Here is a 14,606-nt window from a genome sequence, read left to right on the forward strand (position 1 = left end):
TAGATAGATAGATAGATAGATAGATAGATAGATAGATAGATAGATAGATAGATAGATAGATAGATAGATAGATAGATAGATAGATAGATAGATAGATAGATAGATAGATAGATAGATAGATAGATAGATAGATAGATAGATAGATAGATAGATAGATAGATAGATAGATAGATAGATAGATAGATAGAAGAAAAACACGTGTTTGCCTCTTCGCAATACGTTTCTTAAGCCTCCCCGTCGCAGCGCTTCCACGAAACTGTGGCTGGCGCATGTATTAAAGGCAAGCGTTTCTGGACGCGCTCTCGGGACGCTTCTCGACCGACGAGCTGGAAGGTTGTCGCGGCGTGCTGCTGCAACGATAGCTTCTGGAGTCTGTCAACGGTGTCTGGAGTCTGTCAACATGGTTCTAAAGTCTGTCAACATGCGGAGGATTTTATCTGTACTCCGAGATGCATACACTGCAGTGTACGCAATGACTCGTGCTCGCCCGACTGTCCGAAGGTCGCAGCAGCTACTGCCACTCTTCGTAAGGGAATGAACGAACTACACAAGCCAGCGGCACCCTATTCCTCATAAAACCGCATGTGGGAGGCAAAAACTTGTGGGAGGCAAAAAAAAATTGCCCGCAGCTTCCCTCGGGGGAACACTGAGGAGGATGCGGACCATATAATTGGTTAACGGGGTGTTAAAGTGCGACTTACTTGGGTCGATGGCTAAATTGGTTAACGTGGTTGTAGGAGGGGGTGTTAAATGAGTGAACACGTACACACGTATGCGAAAGAGCGGCGCTGGTCGAAGGGACGTCGATCATTGTGTTTGTGGATTCGTTGGAATTCATTTCACCGCGACCTTGGACGTCGACGCGCCGTACAAACCAACCGACGAGCGGCAACTGAGCGAGCGAGCGCCGACCTTGAGTATATATACAGCACGACGGCGCATGCACTGTCAGCTGTTGAATGTTCTCGAAGCGCGACGCCACATGCGCGTCCACTAGATAATCAGGAGAATTGTAGATGTCGAACGCGGTGTGTAGAGGAGGAAGGGTGCACAGATGGTGGAGGAGTGAAGCGCGCGCGGTGTGTAGAGGAGGAAGGAATGCACAGATGGTGGAAGAGTGGGCGACGGCGTGACGGCGCATGCGTGCGCGTCAGCTGTCGAATGTTCGAGAAGCGGTGCGGACGGCGCGGACGGCGCACAACAAGCCGCGAGTATAAGATGCTTCCGCATCTAAAAGACCCAGAAGACGCAACAGTCAGAGGAACAGAACTTTCCGTCTCTTGCAACCGATCCACTAACACTCACACCGCAGACGCACCCACAGTCGGCAACACAACCTGCGACGCAGCTAGCGTCCCCCACCACATAGGCAGCTAAGGTGCTTAACATGCAGTCTCCAGCTAGTGCCTCGCCTGCACAACAGACGCATCCAAGCGTTCTGCAAGAACTAGTGGAACTACGAAACACCATGAAGAAATATCTGCAAATTATCAGTGACCAACAAAAAACTATTAAGGAACTTAAAACTGTTATTAATAAATTGAAAGAACAAGACGCTACCAGAGACACTCTAACCTCAGTCAAGGGCAACTCTCCCCCGAGCATGAGCAATACGAGCGTTGGTTCGAGCAAGTCGCTGCACAGCTACAGCGCATGCAACACATTATTGAGACACTCAAACCAAAAACGCCGGTTCAATGTAACAAACGCGTCAGGCCTACTGCCAGTGCAGATCAAGAAGAAACCATAGATTCAGAATCATGCCTATGATAATTCAGTGGAACGCGAGAAGCCTTCCCAACAAAGTTGATGACTTCTTTTGCATCATAAACGCTCTCGAAAAAACTCCCGATATTATTTGCGTGCAGGAACCGGGTAAATATTACCCCATTCCAGGCTATGATTGTGTTTCATCTGGCCGATGTGTTACCTGTACAAAGAAGAACCTTCCGGCGGTCCACGACCTACTTTTCTCAGTTTTTTTCTCTTGCATTCAGACTCGTTTCCAAATAGAGGGCAAGGCATACGAAATATTAAACTGCTACAGCCCTCCCAAAGTAAGTAATGTGGAGCTACCCCTCAGTAAAATGGACCGTAAAGGTCCAACTTTAATTCTGGAAGACTTTAGCGCACCATGCATCCTCTGGGTATACTCACAAGATTCTCCCAAAGGGAAGCAACTCAAAAAAGCTTCAAAACACGACGGCTTTACCCTCCTCATACACACAAGGCCAATACACAAGGACTGGTGGCGCGAATCAGAATAATACATCGCCAGACCTCACGTGGGTTAGGCACCTATTAAAAGGTATACACTGGGAATTATGACCCGACAATATTGGCAGCGACCACTTACCAATTGTGATTGCCTGGGACAAAATTTTTACTATGCCAAAGAAGTATTCCTTCATTGACTGGTACAAGTGTTGTTCTTATATGGATGAATGTGCTGCAACACTCACCCTTGATGAATTTACAAAACATACGCGATAAGCGACAAGGAAGGCAAGCAAAACCTACAAAAAGATTCCTCAAAAGCCTGCGCCCGATAGGCGCCCCTTTAACTTGTGGGAGGCATGCATAGCTGCTTTCTATGCATACAGGACCAAAAAATAAGCTCGCAATCGTCTGAAGCTTAAGCTTCTTACGAGACAAGCTTCAAAGTACGCATCCGAGCTACGTAGGCAACAGTGGCAGGATTGCCGCAACTAGCTACACTGTCGAATAAATAATCAAAAGCTATGGAACATTATCAAATCATCGGGAGGCCGGGGCAAAACTCAAACAGCCGCTGAAAAACTGTTTGGCTTCCCATTCATTAGCACCAGCCACCGCTGATACGTGCGCCAACACATTTTTTCCACAACCGGCAAGGCATCCGGAGTATCCGAAGCGGCCAGAGGAAAAACAAAGCAACGACATAGCGGATGCTCCCTTCACTATTCAAGAACTTATGATAACACTAAGGGAGTCAAATTATAAAAAAAGCTTCGAGCCATGACATGATTACTTACAAACAATTACAGCAACTAACAGAGAACCAACTAACCCCTCTTCTGTCCATCATCAATCAAGTATGTGAAGGTGGCAATCTCCCTAAAGAGTGAAAACGTTCAAATAATATACCACTGCCTAAACCGAACAAACCTCTTACGACTGCAAGTAACCTTCGTCCAAGTTCGTTAACTTCAGTAATCGAAAAGGTGCTGGAGCGAATGGCAAACAAGCACCTCACATGGATGCTATAAAATGGGGAGCCCTATCACTGGACCTAAGCTGGCTTTAGACCTCACCTGTCTACCCAAGACACACTCCGGCGCCTATACGAGGACAAACTAAAGAACCCCTTACCCTATTGGCCGAGCACTATTGCAGGTATTGACGTAAAGAAGGTTTTCGATTCGGTGCCGCATGATACTATACTACGAAAGCTGTCAGAACTGCTTATCGGTAGAAGGCTGTAAAATTATGTCTGGAGTTTTTCCCAGGACATGACCTTTTCTATAAAAATAGGCTCTTTCACTAGTCATTCATACTCCGACAAAATCAGAGTTCCGCAGGGAGCCGTTATCTCTCCAGCACTGTTTAACATAACAATGCGTCCACTTGCCTTTCTTCTTAGTGAAGTACCGTCTATCTCGGCGGGGGTCTATGCCGACGACGTTAAAATTTGGCGTAACGCGCGAGACATCTCAACGCAACGGCAGCAACTACAGAAGGCAATTGATGTTATCACCACTTTCCTTGCCAGGCAAGGTCTCTAAATTTCACCGGGAACGACAGAATTTGTAGTTGTTCTGAAATGTACAAACAATATCAGGCGGCAATATATTCGAAATAAAATCCAACTTATTGTACGCAACACAAGCATACAGCGCAAAGAGCACATTAAGGTATTAGGCATAATATATCAACAAAACGCCAAGTCCACTCAATGGGTAGAAAAAGCGCTGTGCACTACAAAACAGACAACAACATTGCTGCGAAAGATGACAAATTGCGCCTGGGGCCTATGTGAAGGTCAAATTATAAGGCTTGCACGAACGCTCGTCCACTCAAGGCCTACCCTTCCTGCCAGGGATGGCGACCAGCTTGAAAAACTACCATGCATTAACAAAGCATGCATTCGCTTCTCCACAGGGCTTCCAAAATACACCAAAATCGAAGACCTCTACAGAACATGTCTACTTATTTACTTACGTGACTATGTCGAGCCTACACTGCAGGCTCAAAATGAGCGCCTCAAGCTAACCCGCCTGGAAGAGCCATCATAAACGAGCTAGGTCTAAGAAACCAAGACCTGCCTCAAATTCTACCCACCATTCCGCCATGGGAAGATATTACCATGACAGACAATCGGCTGCTTTCGAAACATATCAGCCAAGCCTCGGACAATCAGCGAAGGGCATACTACGCTCTGTGGCATATTGAACACCTTCATAGTATACCTAACAAAAAAGATATGATCTACACGGATGGCTCATGCATTCTAGAAGGCTCCAGGGGCAAAACAGGGACATTTTTTAACCTGAGAACAGGGGAAGCATCCTAATTCTTTATTTCTCGATCCTGCTTACTGCCCTGAGCAGCTGAAGGGTACGCTATTTCGGAAGCTCTAGCCCATTACAATCAAACAGGATCATTGCCAAAAGTTATTAACATCTTCACAGATTCGCAGCAACGGCTTCAAACACTCCAAACTAGAAGAAAGCTACCAGCGTACACCAAGCACATCCTGCACTATGCCGCTCAACTTCAGGTTCATTGGATTCCTGGACACTAGCTAGTTCATCATCAGCTAGTTCATCAACGCATCCCCGAGTCATTCTTTGCAGCATCATAGCAAAGAATGACTCGGGGATGCGAGCTCGAAGCAGCCCGAAACGATGGCCCAAGATGAGACCCAAGAAATCAACTACCGAGCAAAAGTTCAATGCTGGCGCCAATTAAAGGCCAAATTGAAAGAAGAAGCCCCAAAACACAATGACCTTCCCCCAAAATCCACCCGCCTCTACGAGGCCACACTCAGAAGATTGCAAACACGAAGTTTCAGGACAATCTCGGTCATTCACAAGGTACACCCGAGAAACCACTTCGACACCAACTGTGACTACTGGCACGAGCCAGCAACGACGGAGCATATCCTCTGGGAAGGCCCCGTTCACGAATCAAGCTGAGCTGCTTTTATGAAAAAAGCCCAACGTACCTTGCCTCAGCTACAGCAAGACATGGAAGAAACTACCAAATGGATACTTGAAGACCAACTCATCAGAGCTAGGCTGAACCTGTGGTGTGCTGCCTTGCGCACGATCGCCATTCCCTGCCCAGCATAAACAAGCTGACCAGTTGAGTGTCACAGGTCCTGTAATTAGGGAGGCGATCGCCGGGATAATTCCGGGGGCCGACGTATGGGCCCCCCGGACTACACCACACAAGCGCGGACTATTTAGAAGTGGTCCTATTTGGCGCGCCAGCGGGCGCTGGCTGCGGTCCTAAGAACGAGTCAGAGCCAAGAGTTGATAAACAAAACAAAATTACATTCTCAAATATGGCAGATCAAACGACACACAAATATGCACACTCGACAATAGTTGAATACAATACGTCAATAATCAAACAACGTACTACACAGTACAATCAGCCACACTCGATACAACGGACACAAACAACAATACGCGCTACAATGCAATCACATGCATCGAACAACCAAGACACTTAAGGACTAAAGAGTTCGAAAACTTATTCAATCCAAAGTCCTTGGAACAAAAGTTTGAATGATACTCCTTCAAGAATTATTCACTAAAAGTCTAGCGCTGTTGTCGTTTCGCTGCCCCCGAAGTTTCTCTTCCAGGAAACCTCGCGTCTTCAATTGGCCGCTTTCCAAGCACCAAACTTCGCCGGTAACACGTCGGCCTCCTGCGCGTTGCGATTGCAGGACGCGTCCTCACTCTCTGGCGGTAGTCTCACACTATTCTTCTGCTGGTAGCACCAGCCTTCACCCTTTAGGCGGAAACTCTCTTTATCACCTGCTTTAGCACATAGTACAAAGCCTTCGCCGACACAGCTGAATGACACTACGCACTCATGCGCAAAACTTTCACCTCTTGCCTACGCACACGGGCACAAACTTTCTTCTTCTCCTGCTTTGTCACTGAGGGCAAAAACTTCGCCAACAAGGCGGAACACCCTACGCACCCTGGCACAAACTTTCTTTTTCTGATTTCCCTTCTTCACTGCTCGCTTCAGTACGTTTTGCTCTAGATTCCAGAAAATTCTGATCGTTTTGTCGGCGCGGTGCACAGCCTAGGCTGGGGAAAGGGCGAGACGTTTCGATAGACGTCTGCGACACGTGACGTCACTCTACATCACCACGCCCCTTTCCTTCCACATCTTTCTAGGGCTTGCTCGGCAGCCGATGTGAGGAGGTTGGTCGGCGAAACTACGCTTCCAAGGAGAGAGAGACGGCGCGCCCGGGGAGTCTTTAAATGCTTGTTTTATTCTTAAGCGTTACCTTGAGGCACTTCTCCGGCGCCTGGAATAGTCACAATTACCAGAATTCGGCGGCGCGCGCTTTCTCGGAGCGCTCGTTTGTGATAATGAGGTCACCCGAGTTATTTTTTTTATTGTGCTGAAGCTAACAAGCGAGAGCACATTGTAAATAGTCCAAGAAAGCTTTCAATCAATCAATGAACGTGCTCTTCTTCGCGGCGGGCGGAAATTTTCCACACCTAAATTATTTTTCTCACCCCATGTTCAAGTCAAGAAGGGCGGGGGGGGGGGGGGGGGGCTCCGTTAGCTAGGGGCAAGGATAAGCGCGCCCGCAGCTGTTGCTTACAGCTGCCGACGCTGAAGCGTGACATGGTGGGGGCTCAGGTTGCTAGGGGCACACGCGCCCGCACCTGTTGCTTTGTGAGAGGGCGGTGAACCGATCCTGATGGACTCCCAACGTAGCCCGACTAAGAAATGCATTCCCATATAAAACTGGCCACATTAAATAAGAAGTGTCTTGACGCGTAGGGTACCAGAATCTTGGAATAAGCCCAACATCATTTTATTCTGCAAAAGACATCAAGGACTTGTATATTACACGCCGATCAGCTTACTGTCCATTCTCTGTGAACTATTTACAAAAAATAATAGCCAATAGCACTAAGTTACTGTTCAATCAAAGCATGAAGCAGTATTTCATACAGGCTACTCCACAGCAGGCAATATTTATACTATCATCACGTAATAAAGAAATGCACAAAATACAACCGACCCGTATACATTACTTTCATAGTTAGGAGAAGGTGTTTGACTAAGTCGAGACATTGCATTTCCGATAGAGGCGGAAATGTTGTGGGCCCGTGTGCTCAGATTTCGGTGCACGTTAAGAACCCCAGGTGGTCAAAATTTCCGGAGCCCTCCACTACGGCGTCTCTCATAATCATATGGTGGTTTTGGGACGTTAAACCCCACAAATCATTCAGTCGAGACATCAACAGTAATGCAGGCGCTACGGAATCAGGGCATCGACAAACCCTGCATAAACATACTTGGAGAAACCCACAGTGGATCAGCAGCCACCATAGTTTTCCATCAAGAAAGCGACAGAATACCGATAAAGAAGGGTGTTAGGTAGGGAGACAGAATATCTACAGTGCCATTCAATGAGTGTTTGCAGGAGGTTTTCAGTGCCAAAAAATTGGGAAGAGGAAGGTGTAAGAGCTAATGAAGAATATCTTAGTAACCTGCTATTCACTAATGACCTTGTCTTGATGAGTAACTCTGGTGATGAATTACAGCTCATGATTACTGAACTGGACGTGAAAAGCAGAAAAGTAGGTCAGAAAATCAATATGCAAAAAAAATAAAGTATTGTGTGCCAGTCTCGGCAGAAAACAGCACTTTGCAATAGTTGGAGATACGCTGCAACTTGCAGAGGAATGTGTCTACTTAGGGCAGGTAGTAAGCGCGGAGCCGAACCATGAGAGTGAAATACCTAGGAGAATAAGAAAAGGATTGATCACATGCCGCAAGCAGTCTCAAATCATGAACGGCAATCTGTCACTAACCCTCAAGAGGAATGCAACAGCTGCACATTAGCAGTACTTACCTATGGAGCAGAAACCTGTACGCTTGCGAAGAGGGTTTTGCTTAGATTGGAGAAACGCAGCGAGCAACAGAAATGAAAATGACAGGTGTAACCTTAAGAGACAAGAATGGAGCAGATTGGGTCAGAAAGCAAACCAGGGTTAAGTATATTGTAGTTGAAGTCAAGGAGAAGAAATGGACATAGGCAGGGCACGTAGCACATAGGCCAGATAACCACTAGTCTAACTGGATTCCCAGAGAAGGCAAACGCACGAAGGGGAGACAGAAAGCTAGGTGGGCCGGTGAGATTAAAAAGTTCGCAGTTATAACGTGGCAGCACAAAGCAAACGACTTGGTTGATTGGCAGATCTTGGGAGAAGCCTTGGCGCGGCAATGGGTGAAGCCAGACTGATGATAATGATTATTATTATGTTAATAATGACGATGAATGATTTCTTACATGAGTGGCTGCTGTTTCTGCACTGTCCGCAGGCATTCACCGTCTGACAGTGGACTTTATTTAGCCTGGCGTTGCATGTAACTTACAGGTGTTGTATGCCGAGGTCCACCAAGACTTAAGTACCCAATTCCTGGCATCGAAATTATGTCGGAAAAATACGCATCATGAAAAGTTGCGTCGACGGGAATCGAACACATGTCCTTTCGGTCCGCTACAACAGATTCTCGGCATGCTATCAACTGCGTTACGGTCACAATAACATTGCCGCCCACATCTTCCCACAGACAATTCGGGCAAATGCATCTCAGATCGGGCACAGACAGACAGACAGACAGACAGACAGACAGACTACAGACAGACAGACAGACGGACGAACGGACGGACAAACAGACAGACAGACAGGCAGGCAGGCAGACAGACAGACAGACAGACAGACAGACAAACAGACAGACAGACAGACAGACAGACAGACAGACAGACAGACTAATGGGTGCACTGACGGACGGGGGCATGGACAGAAGCACGGACGGACGCACAGAAGCACGAACGGAAACATGAACGGACAAACACATAGATGGACGCAACCATTTTCGGACAGACAGACGGGTGGACGCATGGACGTACGGTCCGACCAACGTATCGACACACGGACGGACGGAAGCATGAATGAACGGATGGACAAAAGTATGGACGCACGGGCGGACTGATGGACGCAATCAAGAACAAACGGACGGACTGAAGTACGATCGCATGGATGGACTGACGGTCGCACAGACACACGGACGTACGGAAGCAAGAACGAACGGACGGACCAAAGTACAGATTCATGAACAGGTGAAAGAACGCTTCGCCCCACTCGTCATCATTCACTCTTGTATATGCTGTAATTTTTTTTCTTAATTCGTACGAAGCGGTTATAGAGACTGACAGTAGCGAAGGCGGACAAATACGGCTACGCACATCACCCTTGTGGTGATCTCATAACAGCTTTTGCTGTAAAAAACGTGAAGGAAAAATTCCGCAGCCATGCGTTGAATCAGCGACCTCGCGCTCTTGTAGCAGCACTGCTGCATAACTCTTGTTTTAGGGGCGAAGCTCCCTTGGGCGTGGGCTGTGCGTCCCCTGTATGTAGCCACCTCTAGTTTAGTTCTTGCAGTGTTCACTAGATGGCGGTACCGTCCCCTGTATGTAGCCACCTCTACTTTAGTTCTTGCAGTGTTCACTAGATGGCGCTACCGTCTCCTGTATGTAGCCACCTCTCGTTTAGTTCTTGTAGTGTTTACTAGATGGTGGTACTTGTAGCTGATGATGAAAAGATGCAAGATGTTATAAACTAGAAAGCGGTACTTGTAGTGGATGAAAGACGCGAGATCTTATAAAATAGGAATGATGTCACATATGGCTCGTGTCATTGGTTGAAGGCAATCGTTCGATTTAGTGCGGCGACGTACGCTAGGGGGAGCGATGTAATAAAATCGAGTGGGCAAAATGTACAGAAGATTCATGGTTTACCAGGTTTACCTCCGGAGCTTCGCCCACTCATCATCATTCACTTCGTGGATATGGCGGCACTTTTTTAACTACCTAAATCATTCAATGGCCAGTTCAATCAATGCGAAGTTTTTTACGGAATCGACCACATCATCTCAAGTGATTTCAAGATAATCCTTCACATTTTGAGACCATGAAAATCCACTTTTTTGCACCGTTAGACTAGCTCTGTGAGCCTACCGGCTAGGCCTACCAGCATGGTCATACACGCAGCAGAGGTAGAGAAGCTTCCCTCCGCCGGAGTTCTCGGCGATGATGAAGGCAGCTGGCGTTAAGTCTATGCCAAGTTCAGAAAGCCTGCTTCATTTCCGAAGAACTCCACGCAAGAACACTTCGCACAAACTGCAAAAACATTTTTCAAAAATGAAAAAACAGCCACAGAAAGCTCTTTCATTGACTCGTTGCAGTGCCCCCAGACCACCCTCCTTTCAGCAGGCGACTATAAAATAGTCCGGCGAATACGTGGAGGCCTCACCTGTGGTAGCAATCCACTTACGAAGCTCATATTGTCGTCCTAAAAGCGGCAGCCCTCACAAGCTCTTTGCATGACCAATACCACATTAACTCTGTAAACATCATTTTGTTCATAAGCACACCAGACTCGGAACACACTGAAGTTTACCACCGAATCAAATCCATCAAGATGAACAAGCGCAGCTTTGAAGTTGTCACGCACATTACAGATTCATCGAATACCAACAGAGGGGTCATCTGTAACATTCCTGTGAAACGCACACTTGCAACCAATTTTTCAAGTCTATTGGGCTATGACAAACTAGGCCTCATCCTGACCGGACGTCGCATGGGGACCACAGCATCCACCTTGCTCACCTTCAGAGGTACGCGCGTGCCTTTCTACATAAGTTATCGGGGTGGAGTCACCCGATGCGTACCCTATCGTCATAAGACGGAAGCCTGTTATCTTTGCCGCAAACGTGGCCCCAGACCAGATGTCTGCCCAGGCGCCGCTCAGTCTTTGACAAATGTGTGGCATTCCGAACCCACTCCTTGGTGATGAATAGGAACCTAAGTGTGTGGTGTGCAATAATGACCACACCACCGGCTCACCTCACTTCCCCAAGCGCTACAAGCCCAAACTGAAGCACGCACACTTAATGTTCGAGCAATATGGAGCTCCATTCCTCGACCCAAGCACAGCTTTCAAGAACGCCCCTAGAGGACACTCACCCAGTATCACAAGACAACAACGCTGAAGAAGCCGCAGCCGCCGCCAAAGCTGCAACAAAAGCATTAAAAAACACCCCAGCCTCCGGACTGGCCCTGGACACGAGGTGAGCTGGGCTGAAATAGCCTCCCCAAATTGCTCCATTAAAAAGCAGCTCAAACTATTGCAGGGTGAGATGGCTAAATTGAAAGCAGAAAAATTATGGGGCCTAATGCTTCACCTGTAGGAGTTAAACGCAATAGGGACATCCTGTTCCTAGTAAGCACATCAAGCACTTACTGCGTGAAACCTTTTCTGTTGTGCACTCACTACGAGGCCTTCAGAGAATGGGCGCAGTAGCGTGTGTGCGTTTTGTAGTGGCGTACCAGCTTCCAACCACGAAGTCATTATGAAGATCGCATATTCTGACTCCCGTTGGGAATCGACGCTTGTGCCATGCATTATTACTGCAGTATTCAATGTTACATTGTGAAGCATGTATACAGGACGCGTGTGTTTGGGAAGCATCAAAGCTACCTTTACTGAATTTCCCAGCAGAGGACGTTCTGCTGTTTTCACAAGCGGAGGCATGTCCGTGAGCTATAGCATCCGCTCACAACGCAAACAACCTGGGTTGGACCCCCACTTGGACTCAAACAACCCTGGTTTGGTCCCTAATCTTCTCCAGGATTTTTTATTAGTTATTTAATTTATTTGCATCATTCTCAATTTTTGGTCACCCATAAGGTGACAATTTTTCGCTCACAACCAACGACACCGACGCCGGAATTCCTGCAAAACGAGCTTTTTAGAGCTATCGCGTTGAAATGTAAAACTACATCTAGAGGTTCACTCCTTCAAACAACCATCTACTTTCGCAAACTTCCACGCTTCATCTCTCACCCTACACCTATTTTGACACCACCAGCTCCTCCCGCAACCGCCCTTATAACTAGGGACCCAACTCAACCACCTGCGCAAGAACGAAAATTCTCCACTTCCCCGTTCTCGTTCTAACAGCGCGTAGAACAAGTCGAAGCAAAACTAGATAGGGTTGGCAAGTTAAAGAAAAAAATCACAGCATATCCACGCAGTGAATGATGATTGGTGGGCCGCAGCGTTCGTCCGTTCGTGCTTTCGTCCACCCATATGTTCTTGCTTCCATCCGGCCATACGTCCATTCATGTGTTCGTCCATCATTGTGACCATCGGGGCATCCGTCCGTCCGTGCGTCTGTTCGTGCGTCCGCCCCTCTGTCTGTCGGTGCGTCCATCAGTCCGTCCGTCTATCTGTATGTCCATCCGTACGTACGTCTATCTAGTGAACACTCCATGTACAGCCATTTCAGACCTTTGCATCATGTATTCACCATATACAAGGGCCGCTATTCAGCGGACATTCTAAGAATTGCTCTTTCGGGTATGTGCCACTGGTGGCAACATACACCATCAAAGGATGAACAGAACCACATCCTAAGGAGCTTGGCCTCTAAAAGCAATCAGGCTCGAAGAAAAACTAGACCATTTTAAATGTGAAGCATTTCTTCGCGAACTTCGGCAAATTTGACCATGTCTGTCTGTCTATCTATCTATCTATCTATCTCTATCTATCTATCTATCTATATAGCCGCCTACAATTTTTGGTTCCCTTGGCCATTTAGATAATGGGATCCATATGGAATTATATATGACATAACGTGACTGTAGGACGAGCATAAATGGATAATCATAACGTAAAAAGTATGACATGTATGTCATAAATGTCATGATTTACAAGTCATGGTCTTGGTGCTCCCGTGATGGTTTTGTTCACATGACATATTGCAAAAATGGTATGGTATTGATACAAAACAGCCGCTAAACACGGCTGCATGAAAGAGGAGGACGAAGTGGGTTTTTCAGTTGGATGCTGGTCTGGCGCCATTTTACTCGTCGAGTTCTGTGCGCTGTAAATAGATCATTAAACAAGTTACTCGTAACATTATTGGTGGAGGTGGACGACCCCTGTACCTCGATGGAGACACGCAGCGGTCGCACCATCGGCGAGCTTTCGACTGCTTCAACTGCTGGTACTTTCTCTACGCCGCCCTCGTCAGTCCAAGCCACCACCTACATCACACTCCCGCACCTCCGGGATCCCGGCACTTTCTCCGGTGATGGTACGATCGATCTCGACACTTTTCTGAAGCGGTACGAGCGCGTCAGTGCAACTCACCGCTGGGATCCCACGCTCATGCTCGCCAACGTGCTTTTCTACCTGTACGGCACTCCCCGAACATGGTTTGAAAGCCACGAAGCCGACATAACCAGCTGGGATCTCTTCAAAGAAAAGATACGTGACCTGTTTGGCGATTCATCTGGTCGTCAGCTCGCTGCGAAGAAGACTCTTGCCACACGGGCCCAGTCTTCTACCGAATCGTACGTCTCCTATACCCGGCGACAACTTTCTGTGGCAGCACGGCCAAGGCTACGTGGGCGGAGCCTATGCACATGTGCTACTGCGTCAAGTAGTCCGACCGCTTCGACGGGTGTTTCGGTTTCGATTTCACCAGCTCAGTCCGCGTCGGCTCGCATTTGCTCGCGTTTCGCTGCAGGAAACGCGAGTCGCATCTTTGGGAACTCGAGAGCAATTTTTAATAATATTGTGACGTGATGTACTGACGCGTGGACCCAGGTTGCTGGGTGAATGATACATTCAATTATTCATGTAATGGTTACACAACTCATCATGCACGTACCGTTTTTGACACTGCGCTCGCTAACACCAGTGAGCTCGCTGACTTTCCGACATGCGGCTCTCACAGACAGCTGCGGGTCGCTTTTCCTTACTTGCGCGTAAACGTTGTACGCCACCTTCTTGGCCTGTACGGACAGCTTTTGATTTGACAACGCCTGGTACGGCTGCGCAGCGGGTGGACTCGCGGCACGCGGCGGTGTTTCCTCCGTAAGCGACGTTGACGAGCTGTAACCGGCGGACGCCATCTTTGACAGTGAGGAATACGGTGAGGTAAGAAGGCGACGGAAGCCGAAAAACCCCCAAAAAACCTGAGAGAGCGTGAAACGAAATTTTTTCTACTGCGCAACGTTTTTATTCACTAATTAAAAAATAAATGCGCGAAAAATGTAAGTGACGAATGGTAAAATCTTAGTTACCCAGAACAGTATACAAACGTTTTCGTTGAGGGACTACATGCTGTGGCGCAGTAAGACAAGCGTGCTTCGGCTCCGTAGCCTTGGCTGTGCTGCCACAGAAAGTTGTCGCGGGGTATACATTCTTGACGTTTTGGCCCTTTGTTCCAAGGCCGACCAGTCCATGTCCGAAGACGAAAAGGTTAACCACGTATTGAAAGGCATT

At 47.6% G+C, this 14,606-nt stretch overlaps 1 protein-coding gene across 1 annotated transcript in view; it reads right to left on the minus strand.

Moving 5' to 3' along the window:
* Window positions 1-13,610, minus strand: part of LOC119178740 (uncharacterized) — a 167,758-nt gene extending 154,148 nt beyond the window's left edge. The window contains exon 1 of the mRNA XM_075875198.1: window positions 13,593-13,610. The gene's annotated coding sequence lies outside the window, so the exon portion shown is untranslated. The remainder of the gene's footprint in view (window positions 1-13,592) is intronic.
* Between the last annotated feature and the right edge of the window lie 996 nt (window positions 13,611-14,606).

This window comes from Rhipicephalus microplus, chromosome 1, assembly GCF_043290135.1.
Source record: "Rhipicephalus microplus isolate Deutch F79 chromosome 1, USDA_Rmic, whole genome shotgun sequence".
Classification (NCBI taxonomy): Eukaryota; Metazoa; Arthropoda; class Arachnida; order Ixodida; family Ixodidae; genus Rhipicephalus; species Rhipicephalus microplus.